The following is a 10,406-nucleotide window of genomic DNA, read 5'->3' on the forward strand; positions in this document are numbered from 1 at the left end:
AACATGGAAGGAAATCTTTCAAGGAATAATCCACCGCTTGGCAATAACCAAGGAAGACTGCACTCGGATATGGTGGGCAGTCACCTGAAAGATAACTTGGATGAGTCGGAGCATCTGAAAATACCCAAAACGGACAGACGACCAAAACTCAAGACAGGACAAATAAACTACATTGCGACACACAATATAAATTCCCTCATACAACCAGAAAAACTCAAAATTCTCACGGATGAAATGGATCGCAAGGGGATTCTCATAACCGGACTTCAAGAAATGAGAAATACTGATCAGGAGCCGATAGAATCACAAGGATATAGGATTTATAAGGGAATACCAGGGAAAAGAGTCATGAAACAGTGTCCACAATTTGGAACAGGATTCGTGGTGAGTCTGAAAATTATAGAGTCCATAATAGAATTTAAAGCACAATCTCCCAGGCTCTCAACATTAACTCTAAAAGCTGCAAATAAAATGTACACAATAATAAATGCCCATGCCCCGACAAATGATAAAAATAATAAAAAAAGCACAGAGAAGAGCTAGAAAAATTTTGGGAGCTCTTAGATCAAACGACGAATAACATTAATAAAAATCACATCAAAATTTTAATTGGAGACTTCAATGCCCAGTTAGGAAGGGAAAAGAGATATAGAGACATAATAGGGAAATGGACAGCACAAAGAAGAACAAACAAAAATGGCATAAGACTAGTGGAATTTTGCAGAAACCATGACATGATCTCAAAGTCGACGTATTTTAAGAGATGACCAAGTAAACTAAAAACTTGGAAACATCCAGACTGGAAAAAAGGAGAATGGCAACTGGACCATGTCTGCATGGATAAGAATTACCACAAGGAAACTTACAATGTGAAAGTACTGAGAGGGACAGATACCGGATCAGATCATTACATGATAAAAATTAAAATTAAATTAACCCCATTAGCAAAGAAAAAATCCCACCAGAAGAAGAAGAGAACCTATGACCCTCATAAACTGATACAAAATGAGGATTATGAAGCACAAACCAGGGATATAAAAATAACAGATGATCTGGAAGAAATAATTCCCAAATTGAAACAAATAGCTGAACAAGTTGCCCCTATAAATCCAAGGAAAAAACACCAGTGGTGGAACGATGAATGTGATGAAGCAGTGTTGGTTCGACACCAAGCCTGGTTAAGGCATCAAAATGAAAAAAAACAGAAAAATCATATTTGGAACTCACAAAACAAAGGAAGACAACACAAAAAATAATAAGGAGAGTTAAAAGTCAGTAACAAAAAGATATACTTCTAATGATAGAAACAAATAGTGAAAAAACAAACTCAAGAGTCTATTACAAAATATTTGGCAGACAATTACAAAGTTATGATCCTCCAACATTAATGTTAAAAGATAAAGATAAAAACCTAGTCCATAGCAATGGTAAAAATACAGAAATTCTAGCAGAAACATTTAACACGTTACTAAATTGTGAAGATCCCCCAAAACTTCTTCAGATAAACACAGAAACCCCAATTAAAACACCAGCAGAAAATATAAATCCACCTACAATTAATGAGGTCTACAGAGCTTTGAAAGAACTCAAAAACTACAAAGCAAGTGGAGAAGATCAAACGTTTGCTGAACTTTGGAAATATGCAGCAGAACCAGTAAAGATAGCATTACCCCAATGCATAGTAAAAATCTGGAATGAAGAGAAATTACCAGAAAATTGGACTACTGCTATAATACATCCATTACATAAGAAAGGAGAAAAATCAAATCCAGACAACTATAGAGGAATTTCCCTTTTGGACTGCACGTATAAGATCATGTCAAGAATAGTATACAACCGCTGTAAAGATCAACTAGAACTGGAACTGGGAGAATATCAAGGAGGATTTAGATCCTGGAGAAGCTGCCCAGAACAGATAATCACCTTGAAGTTAGTTATGGATGTCTACAAAAGAAGGCAGAAACAACTAGTCATAACCTTTGTAGATTTCAAAAAGGCGTATGATTGCATCCATAGATCTTCAATGATGAAAATATTAAGGAATTTTGGACTTCATCCTAAATTAATAAAAATGATACAGTTAACCTTAAGAAACACCAAATCCAAAGTAAAATGTAGAGGGGAAATATCTGAACCATTTACGATTAAAACAGGGTTGAGACAGGGAGATTGTTTATCACCATTGCTATTCAATTGTGCTCTTGAATATGTAATGAGAGAATGGTACAAGGAAAATCCTATGAATATTAAAATTGGAACTAAGAAAGATAAAATAAACCTAAATTGCTTGGGATTTGCTGATGACCTAGCATTACTAGCTAATAATATTCAGGAAGCCACGAAACAAATAACAAGCTTACAAAATATAGCACAAAAATTAGAACTCCAGATATCATTTGAAAAGACTGAAATAATGGTAGCGGATCCACTTGTAATAGATCACATCACAGTGAACAATAGGGAAATTAAAATAGTGAAACAATTTAAATACCTGGGTGAAATTATAACTCATAAATTGGACGAGAAACCTGCATGGTGAGCAAGAACTAATAAAATGATAGAGCTCAAAAACTAACATGGTCTAGTACAAAAAAAAGTCTATCAATTAAAACAAAATTAAAACATTACAAGACGGTGGTTCAACCAGAGGTTACATACGGAAGTGAAACTCTTTTTAAAGTCACCCAGAAAAACAGAATTGACAAAATTTTAAAAGTAGAGAGAATAATTGCTAGAACATGCATAAATAAGAAATATCAAAAAGCTGGGCAATGGCGGATAGTTCCAAATGAAGTGGTATACAGGGAACTGGAGCCCATCACTGATACTATACGAAAGAAAAGGATCTCTTTTTGTGGTCACATTCTGAGGACACCAGAAACCAGATTATCAAGGAAAATTATTGAGAAACTCTGGAATTTGAAACAACAAGGAGGATGCCTTAAGGAAATAAGAGAGGATATGGAAGAACTGGAAATAACTCTGGATGATTTGCAGAACAAAACGCCAAATTTAAAGAAGTTGAGGGACACAGAAATAAGATTTAAACCAAAAATTGACAAACGACATACAATGAAAAGGGTATTTACAGATAAGGAACGACGAAAAGCATCGGAACGAATGAAGAGATACTGGGCCACTCGGAAGGGGAAAATACCAAAGAAGAGGACCAGAAATGAATGACTGAAGTGGTCCAATGAGGCCGTAAAAGCAGAAGAAGAAGAAGAAGAAGAAGGCAGTAGTGCAATGTACTAGTGTTTTGAGATGAACTACACAGGAGTGTATAACACGTTTAACTAACAACCGGCTCTCAATAACATTTACTATCTGTACATTACGGCAGGTCACTACAGATCATTACAGGTAAATGATTAATAATGATGGAGAACTGCTACCCTGGACGAAGAGTTCTTTCGTGAGTTGAGATATTGGAAATTACTACCACTGAAAGAGCTCGTAAATAACCGCAACATAGTATACACACGTTATAGGAATGAAAGTTGTACTTCTTGAGTACTGACATTGTAATGTGAAATTTAGATCTGGATTAATTATTAACATGGGGATCTGGAAACTAATCTATCAGCAGCAGACTGGAATGTAAGCTGAACATTTTAGACACAAGACAATGTTGGAAATACTGTTAGCTACGAAACACATGAAATTATAAAGTGTTATCTTAATTAGAAGAATCTTTAAAATGAATACTCTAAATTTTCTCTTAGTAACTGAACTATTGTTTTACAGAAGTTACGTGGAGTAATTCAAAAATTGTGCACGTTTAATAATTATGTACTTTACAACTTCACTGTGTTTACTAATTTTTGTTAAGGAAGATAGTTGCTAGGTAAACTATCAAGGATAAAATACTATGGCTCAACACAAAGTTTACAGAACACAAATTCATTATTGAAAGAGAAACCACGTAACTGGTTCATGCTGATGAAGGTTTTGGCAGTGTCTTTCTCCCGCGCTGTTAAAGAAGGCGGCAAAAGTTTCCATGGCAATAGCTGTGTAACGAACTCTGAAAAATTTCTTCTTAGCGTCGGATTCTCGTAGTGCAGAGCCAGTCAAAGTATCCCATGAATAATAAGGCAAGTTACGTCCACAGCCGAGGCTGTATTATATAACATCGCAGTTCTTCTCTTTTTTTTCAGTTCACAAGATGCGCACGCTTTGCCTGCCAGCCCCCAGTTGATTCATGACACACAAGAGCCTTGCAGATCGACCGCCAGATCCACCTTTTCTCTCCGGCTAGCACGTTGCGTTGGAAAGGGGCTTTCCTCCAAGTTGTGCATGATTACTAACCTACTTTCGCTATGCAGGAGCCAGTATTAGAAGTACATTTTTAACATTTTAATTGTTTTACAGTGTATTACTCTTGAAATTACATACGTTGATTAATTACAGTTATGTAATTGGTCATAAATAATGAATAAAACATTCACACAGATGCTACGTTGAAGAGATTTGTGATACAGAAGTCACGTTAAGTAAAAACAGACAAAGGAGTTAGAACGACAATTATAGGTGATATAGATAACAGTGTTAAATGTTCTACTAACCAGACACAGACGGACGTTGGCGTCTAGATTCTGTATTTGGAACGTAAGGAATGACGTACGAATGCTACACGATAGGTTCACAGCGTTGTAAAAGAAACCGAGAAAGAAGGATTATGGGCAGATATGCAGAGCGAGTATCAGGAATTAAATTTTTCGTATGTGAAATTGAGGACTTAGTTCCAATATTTTAACAAAAATTGTACCACCGACAGCAATACGTAAAAACGAGCTTTGTTAGATGGAGGAGGGACACAGTAAGAACTTTAAAAACGGCGATTGGAACAGCGGATAATAAAGACATCAAAAATTTAGGCAGTAAAATTGGAAAATGAATTCAGGTAGAAGCTCACGAAGTATGATTAGTTTCTAGACGAAGAAATGCTCATCTGACTGCTTCTGTAGGAGACTTAAAAGACTGTATTATAGAAAGCATTATTGTTTGTCCAACATTGGTGATGCAAACCAACAACCGGTCTTGTGGAATGCAGTTATTCTTATGAAAATGGAAGCAGTAGAGTGCTAGATAAAATTACAGCTCCTCAGTCAAAATTCCAGAAAATTGGAATTCACTGGATTAACTTCACATTTACACCTGAAGCGGTAATTACCATTTGCCATAAAAACGGTAAACCAACCGGGATAGATAAAACTAGAATTGTAGGACTATGGATTGTTAATTAATGGGAAATGAATGTCAAATACCAGGAAGACAATTTCATTTTCCAGCTATCATCACAGGCACAACAATGAATAGCGTCGCCCAACGAGTACTGTATTGATCGGAGGAACCACCACAAATGTTACCTAAACAAATTCAAACTTTTATTAACGATACACTAGATTTGACTAGATGAATTATTAACTTCTGAAAAAGGAATCATTTCAGTCATTAAAATAACACAATATGTGATACAAAATCACTAGAAAAGTAGGCAAACAACAACTATTTTCGTTGTATCAACGACAAGCATAATTTTGTTTCTAGTGTTCACATATGCAGCGTACATTTGTGTAAAGTGTAAGATATCTCATTCAAATGAGGCCACTGTGCATCGGATATCTATGGAATGCCTTTAGGAAGCGCTTCAGCTCGTAAAATTGTTGTTTATTAAAACACAACCAATTTCTACGCTAAAGCCACATCATCAGGCGCAACAACGTTAAAAGATCATAGGCATACCCGGAGCTCCTAGAGAAAATTTATTATTCAGAGAATATCGTCAATGCTTTGTGGAGGGAAAGGTAAAGAAGACCACAGATTTTCCAGCACAGTCAGTGAAATGTTCTAAGTTGGTCCTGGCCTTTACCTAATGAACGTCATGCTTATCACTCACCTGGCATCTGCTGTTGGAGAATCTGTCTACGGAGAGCGCCGCATCACGGTGTGTTGCCTATACCGGACTTCAGAATGGAATCCAGTAACAGGGCCTCTTGGGGTCCATATTTCTGTTCGACACTCAGGCGCTTTCGTGTGCTGAAACCTGTCAGGGGTAGGAAGGAGATCAACCGATCACACGACTACGGATACCAGGCACGGCGCGAACGGGTCAGCAAGGGTCATCGTAGAATTCGAAGTGGAGCCTAGAACACTATAGAAAAACCGAGTACGCTCCAGAAGAACCGAACACACACCAGAAGCCAATCAGAAACGGCCGAGCCTACTCCCTGACAGTTCGCCGCGTTGCAAGGGTTGCTGACATCTCCTCGGCCCGCAACCGCTGAACTGACTCGATGGACGACAGCTACACTCCAGCACGCAGCTAAATGAGCAAAAGCTGAGGACGATTTGCAGACATTGTGAATAAATTACTGAACTCTAATAATGTTGTACTAGCGTCGAAGACGCTTCAGTGTTACTAACAGAGCTGACCTGACTTCACGCAGAGGTGTCTGCGATCGGCCCTCTGTAAAATTAAAGAACCCTGTCACTTTATCTATGTACGTTGTGCTGGGAGTGGTACACGCCACGAACAGCTGGCGGTGTCGCTGGCAGTTCAAAGACATCGTATATCGCAAACTCCCCAATCTGTACTTAAACGACATGTTTCTAGTTTGGAGAGAATTCCATAGAAATCGATACACGGGAGATAAAGTATAGCTCGTCTTACCTTGCGCTAGTTCAGCTAATCGTTTCGTTTACTATCATAAACCGATCGGTGCGTAAAATTCTTGCAGAAGTTGTCTCTCAAAGCAGTTCTTCCAGAGCATCAGATTTTTCAGAAGATGCAGGCAGCTGCCTGTAATTTGTAGAAGACTTGCGGGTAGCTGCAGTAATTTATTTGAAGTCAGTCCCGGGATACCATCATGATGCTTTTATTAGCAAACTTTCTCAAACAGCAAAATTTGCTATTCTGAAACGATTCCCCTCAAAATTATATCAAATTCTAGAACTTAGTAAGACAAACTATCATATAAGAACAAGATCCGCTTACATCCTATCACCATCTGTCGAGATTGGTGCGCGACCGAGATCTCTTACTTACATTTTCGGTAATATAACAATAATCGTTTGAATACTGCTTTAACATGTTTCGTGGATAGCGGTATTATGATATTAAAGTTCTATGAGACGTAAACTTCTTCTCGTACCTGCCATTTTACACGTAGACTTTGAGAAACTAATATTTAATAAAGAAAATTCTGAGTGAGGCACCAGAACACATACGGTCCCCCTACGTTTTGACAGTCAAGCAACGTTCCCTCTTAGGGCTCGTATATTTTTCTTCCTCTCGTGCGTTCATCAGCCCAATTCCCATGAGTCTCGTCAGTTGCTATATTTGGTCGTCCAGTCACACATATCGATGTCAGCATCACCATTTCCTTCATTGCAGCCACTAACAACCCAATGTTGCACATTACTCATGTCGATACAATCGCCACCATACACCGCTCTCATTCTTCTATAAATTTCAATTGGCGGCATGTTATCTCTGGCTATAAACTGGATGAGCACGCCGTTTTTCGGGCAGGCACATAGTGACGTTACACTCCGCCCTGGTACACGCTACGATTTCAAGCCCTCTAGCACTGAAGCGGGAAAGTCGACCGAGTTAAATGCGTGACATGTAATATGTTAACCAATATTGAGAACAGAATAAAAATTCTGAGGCATTAAATTGCAGCACGCCCTCGTACTGTATCAGCAAACCACAGTACGGTGGTGGATTAATTTTATATAACATTGTGAGTCACCAACACACTAAATAGTTTTTATCAGGTTCAGTGGTCGGTACAGTTGAAACATGTCACATATTAACGTGCCGATGTGCCCCACAACTGAATCCAGCTGAAATTCTCACAAGTGACAAAAACAAAAGAGATCAGTGCAATAGGATGAATATTATTTTTGTGGAATTGACAGCACGTCGTTTCCTGTAGCAAAAGAGTAATAGTTGTTGCAGTACCTTTCAGCTATCTTTAGCAGTTGGTGCAGTAGCTACATAGTAGGTGAGTGTGTATTTCTGCGTCTGTGATTGACACAACAGTCGCTGGGCAAGAAGTTGCAAATAATCATTCAATCAATGTCGCCAGCAATTTTTTTACAGTGAGACCTCTCTGCGCCCTGTAGTACAAACAATGCGAAAGGGCTCGAGAACGTTCATCGTGGCCTGCCGGGAATGGCAGAAGGATGGGAAAGGGGAGGGGGAGGAAGCGGACTTGTGGGCACACCATGTGTGCAAATACAACCTTAGTTCCAGAAGTTTGAGAAAACCTAGAAGCTGTTAACATCATTGCGGGTATCTCTGGTGCATAGTGGGATTTTGATTTATATGAAACGATGCAGAATAAGTTTTGCTTGTTATTCACGCACATACAATTTAATTGATTATTGAGTTTTGGGGTACTATATTTCTGTGTGTGTTGTGAATCAGTTTGCTCCAACTCAGAGAAACTATTATGCATTGGTTTTTCTCTCTAGATACTTCAAAAATTGTTTCGCTGGCCATTCTGGAGCAGACAGCTGATTAAAATTACTTTGAGCTTACATCATTGTTTGATGGCACTTAAGAGTAATTCAGACTGATCCGTGTTTTCAGGATATCTTTTTCTCCTATCCGTACGCGAGAAAACGGATTCCGCTTGGCATTATAGTGCTAATTATGTATTTCATTCATCAGTTACAGGGGATTTGCTTTGGTTGGAGGTCCATGTGGGTGGTATCATGTGAGAGTTTGGATATGAAGCAGTTGTATGTAATACAATTCAAATTTCCGGCAGGCTATCTCTGCTCATGTTGAAGCAGTGCAGCTGTTGTGAGTAAAATTTTTTTTAAGCTTTCTCCGATCTAAGTAGCCTTATTGAGAACATCTTTGATTGTCGTGCCACAACTTTTCCCTGCTGGTCTGGAGCCTGTCTTTCTTGTTACTACCGGTACAATGTGTCTTCTCACTTATTAAGAATAGTGTAAAATGTTTTTCTACATGACTACATTTTATCATTTGCTTCTGGTTCCTATTTGTTGTGTCTTTAAATAAAAGGAATAGCATATCGGATTTCTGAACAGTAAAAATTTTCCATTGTTTGACCTGTTACCTAATTCGTAACACACCGCACCGAAAACAAATGCCGGCCACTACTTCTGTCACCTTCACGATGAAGAAAGAAAAAAGCTCTTTATTGGTTAGCCTCTTTGACTGTCCATGGGTCCATACAAATACGGGCCGTATCTCAGACGGACATCTCGTTCACCGAAGGCATTCCTTTCACAAATGGTTAATGGAACACAACGAACGGATGAAGAGAATTCTGGAAGAGGGAATGAACAAAACAAAAGAAAAAGAAGCTTATTCAAATTCAAATAAAGTCTTAAAAGGGAATATCGAAAGTGATGTTCTTGAAAAATTATTATGCAAATAATATAATAATAATAATAAATATTAATATTATTATTATTATCTTGTGGGATTGTGTTGTAACAGGCTGGGGAAAGGGTAAAGCGAGAGAGTCCATTTAATTGACTAACTTAGGTGCGGATTTGGAATTCTTCTGAAGTTTTTTCCCATGAGTTTAGCTTCGGAGGTTGTACTTGTTAATATCTATTCGATAACTGCCTCTCTTGTTTTCTAAAGCGTGGAGTAATTCTCATCTACTGAATCATAAGTCTTTTTAAAGTCACCGAGCGAGGTGGCGCAGTGGTTAGCACACTGGACTCGCATTCGGGAGGACGACGGTTCAATCCCGTCTCCTGCCATCCTGATTTAGGTTTTCCGTGATTTCCCTAAATCGTTTCAGGCAAATGCCGGGATGATTCCTTTGAAAGGGCACGGCCGATTTCCTTCCCCATCCTTCCGTAACCCCAGCTTGCGCTCCGTCTCTAATGACCTCGTTGTCGACGGGACGTTAAACAACACTAACCTAACCTAACCTCTTTTTAAAGTCGACAAAGCTACCACAGTGATTCTTTCAGTTATTTGAAATTTGTCTTCAGGTTTCGTATCTGTTCTATACAAGATCGCCCTTAGCGAAATTCTGTCCATTAACCTCCCATTAATCGGACTATCTGTTATTTCAGTCGACTTAATAGGGCTTTGAAAGAATTTTGTACACAACAGGGAGCAGTGAAATTCCCCTGTAAATTACTAAGACCGGTTTCATGGTGTCGGCGATTGCTGCGCAAACACAGTCTCCCCGTACGCGTACATAATAATTACCCTGCCACGCAAACATTTGGGGTTACACTCGTCTGGTGTGTGACGTTCCTGAAGGTGGGGGGGGTCCACTGTGGGCAAAACCGCACATTAACCCTGGGTATGGTGAGGGGCGGCGGTGGGATGAGCGAATTGCTGTAGCCTGTTGTGGGGTTGTGAACCACTGAGGGCTACGACGAGGACGAAGCCTCTC

General features: G+C 38.9%; 1 non-coding gene across 1 annotated transcript; it reads left to right on the forward strand.

Moving 5' to 3' along the window:
• The first annotated feature begins 9,683 nt into the window (after window positions 1–9,683).
• Window positions 9,684–9,756, forward strand: Trnaa-cgc (transfer RNA alanine (anticodon CGC)). Its single transcript has one exon. It is a non-coding gene; the product is annotated as a tRNA-Ala (tRNA).
• Window positions 9,757–10,406: the final 650 nt, after the last annotated feature.

Source organism: Schistocerca nitens, chromosome 4, assembly GCF_023898315.1.
Source record: "Schistocerca nitens isolate TAMUIC-IGC-003100 chromosome 4, iqSchNite1.1, whole genome shotgun sequence".
NCBI lineage: Eukaryota > Metazoa > Arthropoda > Insecta > Orthoptera > Acrididae > Schistocerca > Schistocerca nitens.